This window comes from Alligator mississippiensis, chromosome 1 (genome assembly GCF_030867095.1).
Source record: "Alligator mississippiensis isolate rAllMis1 chromosome 1, rAllMis1, whole genome shotgun sequence".
Classification (NCBI taxonomy): Eukaryota; Metazoa; Chordata; order Crocodylia; family Alligatoridae; genus Alligator; species Alligator mississippiensis.
This window is the reverse complement of record NC_081824.1, coordinates 206,543,653-206,565,291: the sequence shown is the minus strand read 5'-3', so window position 1 is coordinate 206,565,291 and position 21,639 is coordinate 206,543,653. Positions and strand designations below refer to the sequence as shown.

The following is a 21,639-nucleotide window of genomic DNA, read 5'->3' as shown; positions in this document are numbered from 1 at the left end:
TCTTCTTTCAGGCATATTTTTCCCTAGTGACTTTACATTTAGTTAATGCAAAAGAACATTTGAAAAAAAAAGCAAATTGAATTTATTCATTCTCAGAGCACGCAGGGTAAGGATGTTATCACTCACCATGTGCATTCACAATTTATAAGTCTTCAACCTGGGCAGCTCAGGCACAGCCCAGCAGATGGCTTCCCAAAAGCAATTAGTAGCGTGCTACAATTTTCACTCCACCTATCACAGTCGCATAGAAAGTTGAGCCCACAACCCCCAGCACAGGATGGCAGGCCCTAACTCAGGGGTGGACAATTATTTTGGATGGAGGAATCTGGGTAAACTGTTGTGGGCCAGGGAGAGTGGAGGGTCAGGGGAAGAAGAGGGTGCTGACCTGGCCCAGTGCAATGCGTGGAGGCAGGGATGGTGTAGCAGTTAGTTTTATCTGGCCTGGGCACATCTGCCCTGCACCCACAATTGGGGGGCACTGGACAGAGCAGACAGGAAGGGTCTCTATGGAGACCAAGCACACCCCCTGCAGGCAGGGGATACTGGGCTGGGCAAATGGGTGGGGCCACAGGCAGGCAGAGAACAGTGTCCAGGAATGGGATGGGTAGGAGAGTGCCCACCTATCCCACTCCTGGACATTGCTCCCTGCCTGCTCGTGGCCTCATCCCATCTGCCCAGCCCTGCCTGTGGGGGTCCTGGCCAGTCTCCATGGAGACCTGCCCACCCACTCCATCCAGTGCCCCAGTGGCAGGTGTGGGGTGGATGGGCCGGGGTGCCCAGGCAGCGGGGCCAGATCTGGTGGCAGCTGCAACACTAGCAGCAGCATCCAGAAGAAGCCACCACTGCCAGGGGTGCTGGGAAGGAGAGTCCTGCCACACACCACAGCCCATACTGCCCCTAGCACCAGAGCTGGGCCAGGTTGAAGAACTGCAACAAACCAAATAAAATCCCCTGGTGGGCTGGATCTGCCCACACCTGCCGTAACCCCTCTGCCACTAAGCCAACTTAGTGGTATTTTACACTGCCTGCTACTCTGAGTCACTGCTCTGCCTGGACCCATCTGCAAAGGCCAAGACCTGAACCCATCCCCTATTCTATTCAACCCTATTCTGAGAAGAATTAATTTTCTCATTTTATTTCTTGCTTCTTTTCCTGTGGCTCTCCAGATTTCACTGTTTTCCTCACTCTACTCTTAATCTCCTCTAGGATCCACTTCCCCATCCTCCCCACTCACCATATCAGTTGCTGGCAATGCTGTCTAATGAGACAAGTCAGGAAACCTAGGTTCAACTCCTACCTTCACCACTGACCTGCAAGGACACAGAAGTGCTGTACTGTTAATTTCCCTGATCAGATTAATAAAACACTCTCCACATCCACTCCACATGCAGTTGGTGGCAGAGCAATGGCGACGCACAGGGGGTGCACGTGCACCCCCTGACCAGCCACATTCACCACTTTGGCGATGGCAGGGGGGCAGGCAGAGCGCCGGTGCCCCCTGCAAGTGCCAGCCAGGGAGCAGCGCTTCCGGAAGCAGCTGCAGTGATTGATCGGCCACAGGGGACACTCCCCGCCCCCTCCGTCGGTGAAATTGACCGCAGGGAAACGCCCCTGCCATCAGCGAGATTGGCCACAGGGGTACCCCACCCGGTTGCTGACTGGTCACGGGGGGTGTGGGGGCGGCGGAGGGGCATGTGCCCCACCTAAGGTGGCACCGGTCACCCATGTGGCAGGGAAAAGATTACTGGTAACTTTCAAGTTTTACTTGGCTTGCTATCTGGCAAACCAGTACTCTGGACTGAAGGTCAATGGTTTTCAACTTTTTTTTTCATCTGCAGACACCTAAAATTTTTTGGTTAGAGGTGTGGACCCCTTTGGACATTTCAAATAGAGGTGCACACCCCTCTGAATTGTAAGTGTGGGTATTCACATAATTTTGATTGATCACAGTCATTTTTTGCAGGCCCCTTAGACACAGTCCACAGACCCCCAGGGGTCTGCAGACCACAGGTTGAAAAGCACTATTCCAGGCAAACAAATCTATGGGTGGCTGACAATCACAGTACTTTAATACAATGGAAGGCACCTGGCACAGCAAGTTAAGTGCCAGACTCCCAGCATTATCGACCGCACTTCACATCTTACTTTGGATTGAACATGGAGATGGAGCTTGTGGGACTTACTCTAGTTATCATAAAAAGGCACCATACAGTAAAACTACAAAGGAGTCACTCCTAGCAGTCTGGTCCAAGCATCCCAGAGCCACAGCTGCCCAGTGGCTTTAAGTCAAGATTAAGAAGTCACAGCAGATGGGGAAAGTAAAAATTTGCAGGATGCTAGACTAGCCAGGCTATTGGTTCCTTTCTTATGTATCTCAACATACATTCACCAATTGAAAAGAAAGGTGAAAGAAAATAAACTGGCTAACTTCAACAATCAGTAGGCAAAAAAATTTCACTCAGCTGCTTTTCTCCAGCCCTTTTTTTTGCCAGGGTTCTCAAGTTACTGGGCCTCCTCCCCCTTTTTGTTGACATTTTACAGATGGCCTGTAGCTTCACTCTACAGAAACCAGAAACTCAGGAATGAGCCAGGAAAGTTTACTTTTTTTTTCCTAATAGGAAACTACAACTTTAAACAATACACTGTCAAGTACAGTGCTAATACTAATTAAGCCAATTACATCACTGACCACGCAAATCAATCCTATTACTTCTCCTATAGCCTCTCTCAGGGCTGTATTTCATGTGTCCGAGACTACCATGACCAAAAATGCTTACTGGGATTGTGAAGTGGTAACTCCTGCTTTCTTAGGGCAGAAGATAACGATTAGTTATCAAAGGGGCCTAGGACCCCTTACAACCACCAAAACTCAAAGCAGCTCACTGCTAATATCCAAGATAAAAACACTGTAACATCTCCACAAATACCATTTTTCTGGAGTTGCCACATACACTTGCATGCTGTATGCAGGTCAAAAAAATGTCTATCTTAAAAGGAACTGCCATACTTGGTTTCTTTGTTATTCTGCTAATACAACAGTGTCAGCATCTATTACTATTTTAAAGGACTGCTAGATTTGAAACCATGCCCAATCTTGTTGGGGTGTTTTTGTAAAACATTACTAAAAAAAGAAGTTCAATACTAAAAGTATGTGCGCACATGTGCATGTGTACATATACACACAATATTATTATCCTTAACAGAGGGTACTATCAAGAGAGGAGAGCACAGGACTCTGGGGTTTTATACTTAGCTCTGCTACAGACAGATATTGTACTATCTTTGGCAAACTGTTTCACCTCTCTGCAATACCATTTCCTCATTTGTAAAATGGGGATAATGCTTCTAACTTACCTACTCGAGGAGTGATAAAAAGTTTCCTAAGTGTTTTGAGAACATTAGCTATGTGGTGTTACACCATATCAGGATCACCAAGAAAAAGGATAGGGTTTAGAAGAAGAAACTGATATTTGTTCTAGTTGTGCATATTTTATACAAATATGCAAAACTTTACTTGATTTTTTTTTAATTTAATCCAGAGTACAAAAGGATGATGCAATTTTTTTTCCTGGCACTTCTTTTTGGGAGACATCAGTTTTGAACAACGTTAAAACTGTGGATGTTCCAATTTCAGCATGCTGTAATCTTCCAATCAGCATTTCCCAAAGATATACTGTGCCCTTCAGGTTGAATGTTGAAAGAGTTCCAGCTCCAGTGAAAAGAAATACCAGCATTTTCCAGACAGCAGATAATGACAGTCAGAAACAGGAAGGGCAGCTTTGCAAAAAGGAACAAGAATGCATCACTCCCCAATGACCTTAAAAAATGGGAAGCTACCTGCAATTTTAATAGCACACTCAGGGGGAAAAATATATTAAGTATTCTGGTATCTCACTATGCATTAAGGTCAATATGGAGGGGAAAAAATTACAAACAACAGTTTAGAAGTAAAAAATATGACTATTCCTTTGTAAAATCAGTCAAGTAAAGAATTGGTTTTATTTGTTATTTAAATCTACCCAAAAATGCTTCTTCTGACTGCATCTCATGTTCTCCTGCCAATGAAACTTACATCTCATTAAACTATTAAAAGTAGGAGGAGATTATCTCAAACTCTCATGGGCACAAGCAGCATAGGCATCAAGTGAAAGCTTCCACAATTAGATTTACTGAATGTTTTGGAAACCATCAACCATAAAAAACCCCTGCTGAGCTGATCCTGTATTTAAATGAAATACTTTGTGGAGAGGTTTTTTTTTAATAACTCAGTTCCATTGTCTGTTGTTAGTCAAATAACACTTCATTTTCACTGCCGATTGGCATTACCATACAACAGAAGAATTTTTCTTTCATGGAAAACTGAATGGGGGAGGAAATATTAAAATACACAAAAATAAGTTAAATATTTAACTTTCTCTGCTCAGGCTAATGTAATGTTTTGTCTATCTGCTTCTACTTCAAATAGAAGGAATAAGATTTAAGTTGTGAAAAATTAAGCTAAACAAACATTTGAGAATCTCCCATAGGGTGAATGCAAGAAAGAAATGCAATTCTCTCCTATTTCTCTCTTTATATTTATATATATTTATATATGATACAATATCATGTGATGTTAGTTAAAGGTAAACCCAAACTGCCATCCTAAATACAGTCCAATAAAATATCAATACATCTGTATGTGTCACATATGTTTTGAAAAAATATTTCAGGGCTATTTAACAAAGCTTTAATTTTTTTTCCTGAGATTTCTATCATTCTTCCACTGCCTTTAAAGCCTACTTTTGCTAGAGCTGAAGCCTCTCTGACTTCAGTGTTGCAGGTTCAGACCCTAAAAGTCCAAGTGTATAGAGCTCAGAGAGAGCATAAAAATGACCCACTACAGGTTTCCTATACATAAAAGTGTCATGACTTCAAAATGCAATATTTCAGCTCTTTCCAGGGCTGCAGTAAGGGACCCGTAATAGGATTAAAGCCCTATTTCTAGCCCCAGAGGTTCATGAGATAAAATTAACTCTGTTTTTGTGTACAGAGAAGTTGTTAGCAGCCCAGAAGTATATCTAGCCCATCTTGAGCCTCAAGCAGGGCTTATTTTTGGAACCTATTCTCTATTTGGAAGAAGAAAGAAACATCCTGTAGCACGTTGATTCTTATGTTAATGGCAGCTTTATGAAGCTATTCAGGGGGAGGAATGTTAGAGTAAAAATCCTGAGGGAGACAGATTAGCAGGCAGAGGGCACTGAATGGTCAAGATTAAAATCATTAATTACATAGCTCTGCAATTTAACTCAGGAACCTCACTTCCCCAGTTTGGAATGGCAGAGTAGTAATAACATAATACATTCTTGCTCAAAATTAGGGCCTGTGCCTCCTACAAGGGTTCACTTGAATCTACAAAGCTATGAAAACAAAGCTTCATTCTGTGGTGAAGTCACAGGGGTTTTTTGGGTTGTTTTTTTTTTGTTTTTTTTCTCAGTAAGCAATTCTGTAAACTGTAATGCCAGGTGGAAGCTAACAGTCCTTACTTACATAGCAAATCCAACCAAAGTCACTAAGACTGCTCAGACACATAACAGTTTGTAAATTGGGCTTTCTTGTTCAAGAACTAAAAAAGCACGTATGTTGATAATGGCCAGAGAAATAAGGAAATGCCATCCTCCTTACACTCCTGTTACAGGACAAGGAGAAACAGGGAAGAAGGTTTTGAAGACATGAAAGATTCTCGAATTCCAAGAGTGGAGACTCGCCCGCTTCTTACAACAGCATGACAGACTGTTCAAACCAGGATTGCTTGGGAAATGGCGCTTGCTGGACCCATATGCATTTTGAAATGGCTGAAAGCTTGGGGCCCTCGACCCTGTTCACACAAGGAGTACTCCTGAATGTTGCTGGGTGCTCCCATCTCCTCTCATAGGAGGTGTTTATTACCCTAAAAGAAAAAAAATCAGGTCCTTGGACATAAGATTTACATGTGAACAAACCCAAAGGTCACAGACATTTAGTATAAACATAAATCGACCCTTGAAATCTATTCATCAAATGTTGCAAATGCTTCTGACCCGTGTCTGGCACTGCACGGTTATATAGACACTTCTGTCCTGAGGCACAAAGAAGTGGAGTAACTTCAGCTGTAAGGGCCTAACCCTGCATTCTGACAGTGTAGAGTACATTGCAGGTTCTGAGCCTTAATCTATCTCTTTTTCTTTAGTTGACTCCTCTCCCACCTCAGCTCCACCCCCATTTTGCCTCCTACTCAAAACTGTAACTTTGATTTGTCATTAGAAGAAAAGAAAAAGTATTTCTGTCCATGTATGCAACTGATAAGCTGTAACAACAGGACACAAAACACCACTTCAGTAGAGTAAGGCCAGGGGTGAAGAGCCCCAACCCTTTTAATGCTAAAATAATACATTGGTAATACAATCTGTAAGCCCTCTTTAACAAAATCATGTCGTGCGCATAGCAACTGGTCTTCAACATCTCAGGTCTTAGACGGTCATTTATCACTTCAGTCTTTTATAAACTGATTAAAGTGTTAATTTTTAAACCCCAAACTTCTGGAGTAACATTTTTAAACGCCTCCAAGATATATTTTTTCACACTCCTTGTAAACAATCAATTCTTCTATAAATGTGTATTACCTTCCATTTCAAATTACGGCATTGAGATATTTTACAGCCATGTTACTAGCCTACAAACAAGACTGGTATTTTTCCTTAAAAAATGCATAAACCTTTTAGCTATAAGAGTGCTAGCAGGCGCCACTGTAATCAGGTTGGGCGAAAACTAATTTCAGGCCCAAATCCCTTCAATGGCTCCTTGGCCTCATGCCACTGCTTATGACAACCGTAAGTTAAAAATGAAAACAGCTGTACTGTCTCCACTACAATTGAAGACTCTCTTAAAAAACCTGAAAATATTACTTTGCAAATAGCCCTCAAGAGGACATGTAGGTTCATCATGCCATGCCAGGAATCTAAGGAACTTTTTGATTCTTTGAACTCTCTCAGCAAGCCAAACTATTGCAATCCCAAGTGATTCACATTATTGTCAACTAGTTGATGACAGCTGTAGAAACATCTCTAAAATGACTGGCATATCACACACCAACACACAACACAGCTCCACCTATTGTTGGTATGTCCATGTGGTCCTCACCTGTCCAACTGCATATCAGTGAGCAGATGTCTGTTTCTGAAATGCCATCAGTTTGTTCAGAAGAAAATGGTGGTCAAAGCAATTTCAACTGTTGGTTTTACATGAAAGCCATCACTATCAAGTATCATCCAGACAAGAGTCTTGAAAACCTGTTTCTTCACCTAAGATATATCAAAATGTTGATCTTTGTTATACACACTTCAATGGCATAATCCAAAACAGGATTTACTACACGATTACAATTACTTTTAGACTCAAAACACAGATAAGATGAGAGCTTTGTATTCTGTATCAGTCAAACCTGTCCATAAGAAAGGAACCTTCATCCTCAAGAATTCTTTTCAGTATCAGGTATTAACAAATCTTTACTTTTGGACTACTCACACTGACCTGAAATATAGCTGATCACTATATATCCCAAAACACATCCACACGCTTTTTTTTTATACTGAGAGAACTTTAAAATCCAGGCCGGACCCTTAAATGGTGAAAATTTACAAATCTTAACAGATTTCTATGGAGTTATGTAGCAGCAAACCAGCTGAAGAACCATCCCATTCATTTTTAAGCAGGAAAGAGAACAAGAGTATCGCAGCTAGGCTAGGAGGCATGTAAAGCAAAGTCTGGGTGAGAGTTTACTTATTAATCTATCAAATATTCATTACTGCATTAGTGTTATTTAAATACTTGTCTGGGTCAAATATGTTTAATCCTCTTTGTTATATTTTTCCTTTACCTGGAAGTCATCTTACCCTTGTTTGTCTAGCATACAGTTGGAACAGATCTCTAAAAATAATTCGCTATCATTATTTCTCAACTCCTTTAATTCAGGCTAGCCTAACGTTTTATTGGCCATGACTTACATAGCTTATTTAAATAATACATTTCTAATAAATATGAAAGTGCACAATAATGGAAATAGAGAGTTTACTGAAACACAAGTTGATTTTTTTCACCTTTATTCTTCATTTGCTACCACAGCTTCATATGGGTGCAACTCTACTGATCCAGATCCTGCTTTGCAATACTCAAAGGAACCAAACCCACAAAGCTGGCATTAGGCATTACCAGTCAGCAACAGTTGGGGGATCCTGGCAGCACAGGAGGTTAGAAGGCACGGGCAAAACACAAGTGTGCTCCAGCCTTCACTTTGGCCAGGGCCCCTTGAGGATGTTACCAGCTAGCATTACTTAAAGCAGCATCAAGTCTTCTGGGGATTATGCTGGGAGCTATATCAACCACTCACTTTGAAAAAAACTCCATGACTTCTGGGGTACAAAGGTGGAGTGAAGCCACATTTTGCCTCTTACCCTGCCTCAAGCACAGCCCAAAGAGGCCCTATTCCTGACACCACTGACTGTGATACAAAGAACTGGGGGCAGGCCACTCCTGTTCACCAAGAACAAAAGTACTGCCGCAATCCTAACTCCAGGTTTGAAACTAGCCTGGTTAACTGAAGCTCAAAACAAAGTTATTTCTGCCAAATAAAGCTAATGACTTTGTTTTTTAAAAAACAGTCCCAATTTTTAGGCCTGAAATCTACACAAATCCAAAGGTCATGATTTACATATGGACATTTCATTCTGTATCCTCATTATTCCATTTTATTTCCACTTGACTCCTCCTTTTATGGCATTTCTTGTTCTGGTCCCCACAGCAACACAAATGTGTGAGAGGAGAATGGGTGTTTCATTCCATGCTTTCCTACAGTTCACTAGTGCTGACCAGAATCACATGCTGGCTCCTTATTACAAGGTTGTTGTTCCAAAGGGGCTGCACCTCCTTGTTTTATCCAGGGTACCCATTTAGAAGCTAACTCATCCTCTTTCCATAAGAAACTAATTTAAGCATCACAGGTTTTAAGTTTAAATTGTTCATGCCAAATAATAAGCTGCAGGATCAAACTGTTCTGCTGACAAATTTGATATGGAGTGGAAAACTGTATAAACTTATTTTTACCCTTGAATAAAAACATCTACAATATCTGGTGGTAAACCAGCATTCATCTTTAACATCCAAATATTGATTGCTCAAGTCCACGATCTTAAACCTGAATGCTGCCCCTAACACCTAGTCCAAGTAACTTCGGCATCCATCTGACTGACTTGTCTCTGCCTTTATACCTGCATACAAATGAAGCCAAATTGAAGGACATCATGCAAGTTCCTGAGGCATAAGCACACTGTCACTCCATTTTCAGATTGGTGAAAGCAGTGGACTCTCTTGCCCAAGATGGGCTGCAGGATTCATGCCCAATTCTTAAAAGCAGAAACTTGTGCTAACATGAGGTAAGTGAGAACCTTCCAGGTTTTCTGTTATCCAGTGTACTATTTTAGGTATAGTGTGACTGCATTAGTGCCTGTCACATAGTCCTGCTTCCAATCTGCTGGCAAGTCTCCAGCAAATTCCAGCATTTAATGCACAGTTCTAATTAGGATTCAGTCCTGCTTATCACTAAGACACACTGACTAAGATTTTCCCACATTATAAACCAACCCACCCTTCACTCATATGAGGTCCCTTTGCACAAGTGTAACTTGTAAATGTGCAAAACATTTGGAATAAACTTCCCTGAGAGTCCAAAAGTACAAAGGAGAGCAATTACAATAGGTGCCAGCAAATATTTTAACAAAGTTAAAGGCTGTAGGGCAGACCTTCAGAAGGTATAAATCAAGAGTAACCTCGCTGAAGCCTACAAATGATTGTAGACTTAGAAGCTGGCTGCTACTTGTACTTAAAATAACATGGAGAACGTGTAACTCCAAAAGAAGGTTAAAATAATTCAGAAGAGATTCGGAAATCAGATTAAAACATAATAAAGGAACTGGCTACCAGGGACTAGTTACAAACTGTTTGTTGTGCTGTGCCTAGAAAACCACATTGTTTTTAATGTCTACAATATGTTGAATGTTAGTTTAATTAATTCAGGACAGAAAAAAGAAAAATACAAAATGGTAATAAATATCTTTATCACCACCATTACACTTACCATGCATGAGTCTCTAACCAATTTACAAACAAAAAGCATTGTCATTCTGTAGTGAACTTTAAACTCAGGTACATTCAAGAAAAGTGGAGGGGAGAAGGGAGGGTTATCAAGGGACTCTGATTACCTGGCTTGATTTCTGATTTTCAGAGGGCAGGTATTTTCAGAAAAATCAAGCCTTTTATAAGGGTGGGGATCCCAAAATCCCTTGTGGAAACCCTAGCCTTGGTGACCTGTGCAAAGTTAAGCATCACAGATGGAATTTCCATATCTATGCCCTGTTTACTGGACTGTAGTGGCCTTTAATAAAGGCAGCATATTGGCTGATGTTTCCACTTTGTTCAGTGTCAAAACACCCACTTGTTTCCTTCAGGCCCAATGTACCCTTCAAAAACCACTGCAATCAATGACTTACTGGTATATAGCAAAAACTGTTTTCTTCAAGAACAAACTAGAATGATTAGCTTCATGTTGCATTCCACCGATGCTATAAATGTATACTTAATTAGCATGCCTGAGCTACCCGCTACAAGCTCCACGAGGCTGCAAAGCATTCCATCTGCAGATACCAGCTACAGAACATTTTCAATACCTTAATTAGCAATTTTTCATCTACAGAAGTGTCAAGGAAGGCCTTCATAATTACTTAATACATACAAAGGCCAACATTTTCAAATGTGGATGCCCTCAGACAGTCAACTAAATCTAGATGAAAGCTCCTAAATAAATAGCCACCATTTTTAGAACCACCAAGCATCTGCAGGTTCCTTTGACTTTGAAATTAAAACTAAAGGAACCATAGGCCATAACCACGCACACTTGCCACGTGTGGCTGTGCATTAACAAAATGGCACTGCATAGCTGGAAAATTCAATCAAGTTTCACAAAAACTATATGGTCTATTCTTTTTGGGCATAATACCTAGGAAACAGGCCCATTCTAGCTAAGATCCTGGACTTACAGTCAACTAATATTTTGCAATCAGTGATGAATGAAGCATGGCATATTTAGGTCTACCATGATGTTACATACAACAAAATTGCACCTTACCAACACAGCAATAAGTATCAAGGCAGGTGGTTTAATCGCACACTACCACAGAATCCATTAAATTGACTCACTCCAGTGGAATCTAGTCTGCCAATTAAGTTCCTCTCCTGATGATCAGATAGTCAAAGGAATATAAATTTGTTAATGTAATAATAACATTAACTCAGTATTCCTGCTGCAATAGAAAATACAACAACACTGGTGCATTTTCTACTGGAGAGCCTGAAATGTATTTCACAATGCATTTTAACAGTATATCACTTTAGCATTGACAGGGGACATTAGATACTGCTCAGGGGAAACAATCTCACCAGTTTTGAGAACCCTCAGTTCCCAGTGAAAATACTACAAACTGGAAGGATTTTTTTGTACCATTTCAGAGCCCTGGCCCACCAGTTCAGTATCCCCTTTGCAGCCACTGGCAATCTCCAGCCCTTCAGAAGGTCTACAAAATAAAACACATCATGAAGCAAAACTAACACAGTATCCAAATTATGCATCAAAGAAGATTAAAAAAAGCATGCTTCCTGACCAAAACAGCCATTCACTGAAGCCTTGAATCACAGAATTGTATTATAATTGTTATCTTAGTGGGAAAGCTGCAAGTATTATGAACATGCTCAGGGCCCGAAATGGAAAGGGATGACTCACATTTGCAGACCGCAAGGCCAGACAGGACCACCACAGCCAACCAACCATTTTCTACAAGTTTACTTAATGCATGGTGCATATGCGCTTTATAGTGGCATATATCAGACTGAATTGACCTGTTATTTCTATATCAATACATTAACCCGCAGGCTGTTTAGTTCATCTGGACCACAAAGAGTCAGATGAAGACTGTTTGCTGGTTTGTTTTTTTTACCAGTTATACATCTTCACTTTTGATCATCCCTCTTGCTAATTCATCAAGACTAACACTTGCCCATTTATGACTGCACATTCGCACACAAACCTGTATAACTACCCATGAGCTTTCTGATCGGCAATAGTAAAGTATCTTTTAAAGCCTCATACTACTCCATCTCTTTCTTTGGCATAAATCATTAACTTGCGCCGGTTTCCATGGAGACGCCAGCCGCACCTGCGCGGGAAAGCTCAGGCTGGGGTTGCCATGGAGATCAGCCTCAGCCGCGTGGACAGCGCACATGGCAGAGCAGCACAGGGAACTTGGGACAGGGGCAGCTTGCTCCAGAACTAGGGCAGAGCCACGATCTGTAGCCTGCATGCTCCAGGCACGGGTGCGCAAGCAGGGGATTACAGCTCTGCCCCAGCTCCTTGCAACAGCGACAGCCTGGTCTGGAGCCAGGGCAGAGCCATGATGCCCTGCTTGTGCACCCCTGCCCAGAGCATACAGGCTACAGATCACAGCTCTGCCCTAGCTCCAGATCAAGCTGCCCCCAACCTAAGCTCCCAGCCACTCCAAAGTAGCCCCCTGCACTGCTCTGCTGCACTGAGGCTGGTCTCCATGACACCGCAACCTGAGCTTTTCCAAAGAGGCACAGCTAGGGTCTCCATGGAGACTCACACAAGCCACGAAGGCAGGGACTGCTGGGAAATGGCAGATCCAGCCAGCAGCTGGGCTCCATTTTGCCCACCCCTGAGATATGGTTGTGCCCATTGAGCACAGTACCTCTCATACCTCTCAGCATCTACTCTTTTTCAAGTCATGGTGAGCCACTATACTGCATAATATTAGACTTCCCTTACACTCCCTCAGCTGAGATATGTCTTTCTTCCCCATTTCCAATGAGTCCTGCTTCTTCATCAGCCTTAGGTGTCTGGCAAACATCACCAAAGTTTATTCAGAATCCCTCTCAGCTTGTCGCACACAATTAGTGCGGCCCCCATCCTCCATGAGGTGAAGCCAGACCAAACTACCCTGACCCTTAGCTGCATGTCAATTTTTGGAGCATCTTAGGACTTGTGTCAAGGACACCCAGTTCCAGTCATGACTAAGGGACTAATTAGCCTATGGATCCTTTGTGGGGGGTATCTGGATTACACACATATCCTGAGCAGTGCTGAGCTGTGGGGTCACGGTATCTTGAAATGCTGTTGACTCTCATGGGGCTCAGCCCAATGAACTCTATGGTAAATCGTGAGCTTTTCTGGCTTTAGACTATTGTCATGTTTCGAAACACCATGAATCTAGGTCCAAAAAGGTCGTTTTACTTAAGCCCCCCTAGGGATAACTGTTCTTCTGGTGTGGTTTAGTACCCACTGAGGTGTTGGGGCTTCTTCCTACAGCTATATGGCTGAGGGCAGGTGAAATTTGGGGGCATCTGAACCCCCAGCTTCCAGGCTTAGGCCTGCGTATAGGATACCTGCCAAAAGACACTGAAAATATCAGTAGTACCCTCCTGGCGGGGGTAGAAGTTGTAGGGCTACTTATGGTTCTGGACTGACTTGTGGATTTGGACTTGGCTTGGAACACACAACATTTTTTTTTTTAAGAAACATTTTGCTATGTATAAGTAGGTGCCAAAGGGCCAGTTAAAAGTCTGTTTATAGAATATCTGTGCTATAACTTGTAACAGTTTCAAAAAAGGTGACAGGCTTTAATTCTGGGTGAATTAAATCTATATGTACGAAATGCAAATTACTACAGTTATGTTCATTTCAACATGCATTTTTTTCAAATGTGCTCCTTACTTCCATGTGCTTAGCGAGAGCAGAGTCTGACAGTAAGAGGGGGGAAAGGCAATGAAGAAGCTACAGTGGGAAGAAGTTGTGTGGGGCAGAGTACAAAGGGGTAACCTGGCCCCCAGATTTAATTTTTCCTGCTGTAGCAGTGGGAGGGGGAAAATTCAAGGCAAACCTCCAATAATTAGATTCTATACCCGGAAAATTATATCAAATTTATAATTTTTCCATATACAGAAACTAATTATTGGGATGGGGGGGGTCATCTTATATTAGAGTAAACGTGATAACACAGATATGTATGACAAGGGAATCAAGTCATAGTCATTTTTACTTTAATAATATTTCTTTATTAGTCTTCTCCCCTACTAGAAGTGAAGCATCAGCTCCTTTCATTGACACAGGATAGCATCTTCTCTTTCAGACTTCATTCTTTTATCATCACATCAATCTTAAGAGAAAAGAGACATTTCTTCCCCAGTCCTCTGTGCTGTGTGTTGCAGAACAGGAGATCAAATTCCACAATATCAGTCTTGAGATCTCCATCAAATTAAATATCGATTTTACTGGCTGCATAAGTCCAGTTGCTCAGCACATATAAACTGGTACAACTCCAAGATCTCGCACAATGAACCTTACACATCCAGCCTCTTTCATCAGAGAAAGAATTGTCCATAGTAAAAATCTATCAGGGCCCTAACAAACAGAAATTCCACTTAATTTGGAATATTTACCTCTCAACAGGTTCACTGCAATGCATTTTTATGTCTCTAAACAGTGGATTAAATGGCACACCTCTTCTGTTTCAATTACATGAATGGAATGATCTTCTAGTCTATCGCTAGTAGCTGACAGGTGTGAATTAACATTTGTTGACATTTGGTTTTCAAACTGAGTGGCCCTTTTGTTCAGTTTATGCCACTTTCCTGGTGTAAAAAGGCTGATGAACAAGTTAAACTAATGTAGCTTTTATTTTTTTAACTGAAGTCCTATTGTTTGCATATTTAAAGAGATCATGGAATGGCAACATAATTCATTTCTCTTGCAGTAGTTGTGACAATTCAAAGGAATTCTTCTGTGCAACAGAAAATGATGCAGTTTGATGAAAACCTAAAACGGTGGAGAATATAAGAAAATCATAAAAGAAAAGCAAAAGATCTATCCAACCAAAAGCATCTAAACTTATGATGTAGTTTCAGGCCAACAAAAACTACTAACAAGGGAGAGAGTAAAAAAAAAAAAAAAAAGAAATGTTAATGGTGCTAAAAACTCAGTTGAAGTTGCTCATCAACCTTAATCTGTCCTTGGGCACAGAAAAAGCATACACCAGCCCTGAAAGCAAGATTACAGAAGAATGAAATCTTTTTACTGGAACTTATATTAAAAACTACACAGAAACCATGCTCTTTCGCACAATAAAAAACAAATTAGAAAATCCATCTCTAGCAAGCCATAAAGAAACTTGAAGTTCCCCATGAACTCAACTGTAGGATTTCCTACAGACAAACCAGGCTTTTTATAAAGGGAAAGGAAAGTAAAAACTGATGTTTTAATTAAACAATAAACTGAAAAATGAAGAAGCTAAAAATGTTTTTAAAGAGCTGTATGCTTAAATAGGCAGAATTGGTTTAAGAGTAATAGTAATTACATATATGAGATGGGATAAAACTAGCCAGCGCTAAAAGTTTCTCATGTGCAATAACCACTTGTTATTAAAGAAAAAGTAAATCTTTGATATGTCTAGCTGCAACTGTTGCTACACAATACTCATTAGAAAAACAAAATTCACAACAGATCATTTTAAGAGTAATAATACAATCTGAAAAATGAAAACCGTATGTGAAAGAAAAGACACAAAATAAAGCATACAACACATCTGCAGAAAGTTCATTATACCTGTATATATTATACACTGCCCCCTCTAGCACTCTTGTTACCAGGCAAGCACTGAGTATTGGCAGGGATTACAGTTAACCACAATGTGATTTTTGAGGTGAAGATGTAAACCCACAATACAAACAGGAGAAAGGAATGAGTCTGTTGTGTGATCTTTATCATCACTGAGCCACCCTGGTTCCTGGTTTGACTGTGGAAGTCAGTTCTAGACAGACTGGGCACAGGTCTAGCATACAAGTCCAGAAATAAGAGCAGGTCACTGGGGTAGGTTTCAGCTTTAGAAAACCCTGTGCATTTTTTAGAAGTACTAACAGAGCACAGTTCAGCTGTCATTGAAAATTCTCACTGAATGCTGTATATCAAACCCTAGAAGGTTGCCAGGAAATACTGCAGCCATTGTGATGATGTATATTACTCAACATTTCTACAGTCTAAGAGTAGCTGAGGTGTAGGACCTTGTCAGTAGCTCCTCACACTGGTCCAAGAGTGGCCAGATCTCTTAGCCTAAAACTACATCTATTTGTAAAGGCCTTCATCAATTCAGAGTAGAGAACTGATGGTTGGTCAGAGATTCTCTGGGATTTAGATTTAAGAGATGATGCATGACCACTGAGACATATACCAACTTCTGAACAGAATTTAAGGTCATGCCTAATACCTAGAGCTCCAGGCAAACACTTACGACTAAATCTTTAAAAAGTATTTAAAGAGGCATTGGACAGTTAGGCGCCTAAAAACTGCTAAAAGTCAGACCCTGAAGTGTAGCAATAAATATAAAGTCTTGTCTGCATTCCCTTTCATACAGGTGGTTATAGTGGGCGTTTCCTCACAAGCGAATTACAAATTTTATTGTAAATAGATCACAAATATCACATACGTGATTACAAATATGTCCCCTGTGCAATGCAACTTATATATCGTGAGGCACGCCGATAAAAAAATGGTTTTAAGAGTTTCAAACTCAGGTGCAGAAGGAAAAAATTCTTTCATCCCATTTCTTTTGAAGCTATATGTCCAATACAAAGGGACATGTGCCTGAAATCTGCTCATGCAGCAATGCTCTGGGCTGCCTACAGGTGTGGTATGAATGTCTCACCGCCTGTGTGCCATTCTTGCAAGCAGGTAGTGTTCAGTAATCCCCCATTACAGTAATCCCAAGGGTTGCAGGATTCATCCCCCATTACAGATGAAACAGCATCTATGATGCTTGTTATAGATGAATACTGCATGTTCTTCTTGTGTCCAGAATTGTTGCATCTTTCTTTACTGTAGACAAATTACTTCACCGATGATGTGTTAAAAGCACATAAATGCTAGTGCTCGACCCAATTCTATTTCCAGTACCAAGTTCATATTATCAAAGGAATAAACCATGCCACTTACTATTACAAAAATACTTGGTTCTATCAATTTTATTTAGCGTCTTCCCAATACTGGTTGTGACACATTACCAGCCAGCTAAGTACCATCAACTGTTGTTGCCATGTTATATCAGCATCTCGATAACCATTTTTTACATATTTTATCCAGAAAAGCTGGCTGATGAGGTTGTTAAACAGCAGAATAGAGTTTAGTAACAGTAACTAACTCCTTCATCACCTATTTCTCCTGATCAATAATACCATCGTAAGCTTGTATCTGAACCTTCGTGATACATGAAAAATCTTCTTCCAATCAGGTTTTTGCACCTGCCTGATGAGTCAAAATTCCTTGCAACACTTCTACATTGATCTTTCTTTAAATAAGGTAATGAATGCAAACTGCCTTAATCTTTAAAGCTATGGAAATACTATCCCCCAAGACGCCCTTATGAATGAATACATCTAAAGGTCAAAAATAATTTTGAAAAATAATCACCTAGCTAGGTAAAAAGACTTTTCAACATCCCCAGTCCTAACAGATCATAAATGTTGCATTTAATGCTTCAAACAATTTTATAAATGTAGACTATTTAGAATTATTTTAAATTAAAGGATATTCTTTGAATACTGATAATTAAAAACATATTTTTATGGACAATAGTTTTGATTTTGTGTAGACATTATCTATAAAGAAAGACCTCTTCCCTCCCTCTTCACTGTACATGTGCAAATTTCCTCGCAACTAGCAGACTGAAATGGTATTCACACTATATTCAATTGCTGATTCTGCTTTTGCATGCATGGCAGGCATCCAACAGATTAATATTTTATGCATTTAAAAAAAAAAATCAAAGATTTCTGACAAACAGCAGGTTGTCTTAACTAAAGAAGTCAGGCTTCAGTGCTATGGAAGATGGATTTGTCAGAGATACTGCAGTCTTGCAATATCGGGTATAAGGCTGCCATTTTTTTTGGTATTAAAGCAGGCCTACCCACATCTAACTACAACATCTCTGTGGAAAAGATAATGAAACCAAGTCCATTTATGATGTCCGTTCAATTGAATATTCAGTATCATCATTTCACAGCCATAAACACTTTCCATCCATTAAACAAAAAATAAAAAAAATAAAATAAAAAAATCAACCAACACCTCCGATGATTATTATTTTGGAATTTAACATGGTATTCATTTAAAAAATAAAAGGCAGGGATGTAATTCTTCAAACAACCAATGTTTCACATCTAAATATAGGAAACTGCATTCGGTAATACATCTGAAAGACAATGACACATTTAACTGGGGGGAACCCAATAACAGTAGACTTAATAAAGTGCTTCTGAAAGCAAAAAAGCAGAAAATCTCCACTCCCAAATCAGTTACTGTTATTGGAAAATGGGTATAAAGACTGCTGAGGTTTACTGTACCTTAAAGGCAGGAGGAAAAAACCAATACCTTCTCCTTCACAATGGGAAAGGGCACGTAACACCCGCCAGCCTGAACGAACCCAGCTGATGCACAAGTCTGGGTTTCAGTGGTGCATGCAGCATCTGCACACATTTGCCCCAGTCAGTCTAAAGGTGCACTCCTTCCTCTCCTTTACAATAACACTCTTCCTGCAACCCCTCCCTAATGCTGCTACTTTTGTAGTATCAGATTAATGCTCCACAGCCGCAGGCTGGACTCCATCTGACTGCATTAGAGCTGCAGAACTGCAATCATACAGCTCCCCACCGCCCCCCCCCATTACAGATTAGCAGCAAGCAAATTAAAAAAAACCCAGAAAACAGAAAGCCAGCAAACCCACCCAACATCTTGATGCAAAACTGCCATCTGCCTCTTCCTCACACACAGCCCCCCCCCCCCCCGGAACAACCTCCAAAGAAAAAAGATGCCCCCTAAAAGCTGAGAATGATGACAGGAAAAAAAAATTATGGGAAGAGGGCATTAAAAACCCAGACCCCAAGCAACCCAGCCAGTTGGGTGGGGTTTTTTGCTTAGTGCACAAGGGAGATCAGGATTCCTGTGAGATGTAGCCGGAGAGCACGGCATGAAGGGGGTCAGAGCACTGCATTGTGCTGCATCGCTTCGCCCAGACATCATGGAAGGAGCGGTGTGTCGCACAGGAGCACCCCAGCTCCGCCAGGGGACACACACACACACTTCAATAAACCCCACACCTCAGACAGGCACAGACACCCCCCCCCAGTAGCCCCCATACCTCCCCATACACCCCCCCACCCCAACACACACACTAACCCCCCCGTAACTCACTTACCTCCCCACACACCCCCCACCCCGACACACACACACTTTTGAATAAGCCTCCCCAATAACCCCCATGCCTTCCCCCCATGCCCCAGCAATTACATACACACACACATACTTCAATAGCCCCCCAAGCCTCAGGCAACCTCCACCCCCAATAACTACCACAGCCCCCACCTAACACACACACACACACACACAATAAAACCCACCCCTCAGACACAACATCCCCAGTAACCCCCATGCACCCCACCCCAACACACACACACACCCCAGTATCCCCCATACCCCCAGCTCCCTTCTCCTCATGCCCCGCCTTGGGGACCCCCACCCCAAGTGCGGCTTGCAGCGCGCAGAGGCCCCCCGGCCCGGGCTGGATGCACAAACCTGTTGCGGTGCCGGGCGGAACACACACACACACACACCATCCCCCCCCGCACACTGCCCGCAACGGGCAGAGCCGGGCCCGGCCACGCCTGTTTGCATCCCTGCACCGCCGGCTGCGGCGCCCCCGCTGCCACCCCCAGGCCCGGGGGACACCCCCCGCGCCAGCACCATGACGGAGCAAGACACTGCAAACCCAGCGTCCATTGCACGAGCCCCCCGCGCCTCCCTCCCTCCCGGGGCCTCGTGCAGGCGGGTCCCCGCGCACCCCTACCTCGCCTCGCTGGGGCTGCGCTGCTTGGCGGCGGCGGCAGGCGGGGGCGATGCAGATGCAGCAGCAGCTCGGCGCGGCCAGAGGCGGGAGGAGGGCGCGGCGCAGCCCGCAGCCGCCTGCCCCCGCGCAACCCGCACGCAGCAGCGGCACTGATTGAGGGGCGGGGACGGCGGCGGGCCCGCCCCGTGCAGCCTCTAGCCCGCGCGCGGGTGGCGGCTTGGCTCGGCTCGGCTCGGTTCGGGCGCAGGTGCACGGGCATGGATCTGGCAGAGCCTGGGCCCGGCCTCTCACACCAGCTCCCCCCCACCAGCCTTTCTGTGACACCCCCCTCCCCTAGTGCCGCTGATTTTTAGGGGCCGCTCATGTCCCCTGCTGCGGCGCCTCTGCTCTACTCGGGCCGCTTTGCCCATGTAACCAACCCCTGGCGAGACCCCCCCTGCCTGCCCCTCCTCTCCCTTCGGCCCTGCTCTCCTGCTGCTCTGAGTGGCTTGTGACTCGTGAGTTGTGCCGTCTTCCTAGCTAAATGCGCCTCCAGGCTCCGCAGTTCAATCCCGGGTGCCTTTTTGACTAATTTCTCTAACCATCTCCTCCCATCTCCACTTGTCTCTCTGCCCAGGGGCCTTTCAAGAGACAACTCACATGCAATACAGCCTTTCCTCCTTCTCTATCCTCCTCTACCCCCTGTCAAAGAGACACTTTCCTCCTCTTGCCTCTTTTCCATGAGACCTAGTAACCCTATCCCATGCCCCCAAATCTTATTATACCCTCTCCCTCACTCTTCTCCTTAACCTCTTTATTTTCCTCTCCCTGCCACAACAAAGCAGCTTTCACCTGTCGCCCTTGACTCCAGTCAGTCCCCGCCACTACAGTTCCATCTCCTTCATGTTATTCATCTCTCAGCTCTTTGTACGTGCTGTTTTCACACCTTGTCCTTAGTTTTTCCTCCAGCTCCATCCTAGACCCACTCCATCCTAGTTTCAACCTGTACACTCAGATGAAACGGGTTTTGCCAGTTTGGAATGAGTTCTTCCTGGCCACATCTCAGAACAACACTCCAGTCTCGTCCTCCTTCCATACCATCAATTGGGCTTTTTCCTGTTGACATCTTGTCCTCCCTTAGTTTGCATGACTCATCTACTGCTTCTTTTCCTCCCTCTCTCCATCATGTCCTTTGGAGGATCCCCACATCTCCCCCTCCAACCTTATGTGGCAGTTTTAAAAGGCACTGCCTTTGGTCCCTTTCTCTTTCTCTCTTCATCTTATCTCAGGGTGACTTCAACCATAAACACAAATTTGACTCCCATAGCTTTGCAGGCAACTCACAGATCTCACCCTCTATTCTAGACCTGTCTTCTGTTGTTCATCCTTCGCAAGCGAAGATGAGGAAAAAGGAGAAAGAAGAGAGGAAAGAGAGAGGAGGATAGGTTGCGTGAGTATGCAGGTGACATATAAGCCCAATCATTGCCCTGAACGATTTGCTGCAGCAGGGGCAGGACAGCGACAAGGACTGGACACAAGAGGTCCTCGATTTCCTGGCCACACGTTTCCTCACTGCCTCCGCCATGCGCCGCTCTGGACCAATGACCTCCAGGATAGACAGTCGCAAGTGATTTGAACC

At 42.9% G+C, this 21,639-nt stretch overlaps 1 protein-coding gene across 1 annotated transcript in view; it reads right to left on the bottom strand.

Moving 5' to 3' along the window:
• The window catches only part of SPTBN1 (spectrin beta, non-erythrocytic 1), a 200,417-nt gene extending 180,288 nt beyond the window's left edge, over nucleotides 1–20,129 (bottom strand). Inside the window, exon 1 of the mRNA XM_006274441.4 lies at nucleotides 20,022–20,129. The gene's annotated coding sequence lies outside the window, so the exon portion shown is untranslated. The remainder of the gene's footprint in view (nucleotides 1–20,021) is intronic.
• Between the last annotated feature and the right edge of the window lie 1,510 nt (nucleotides 20,130–21,639).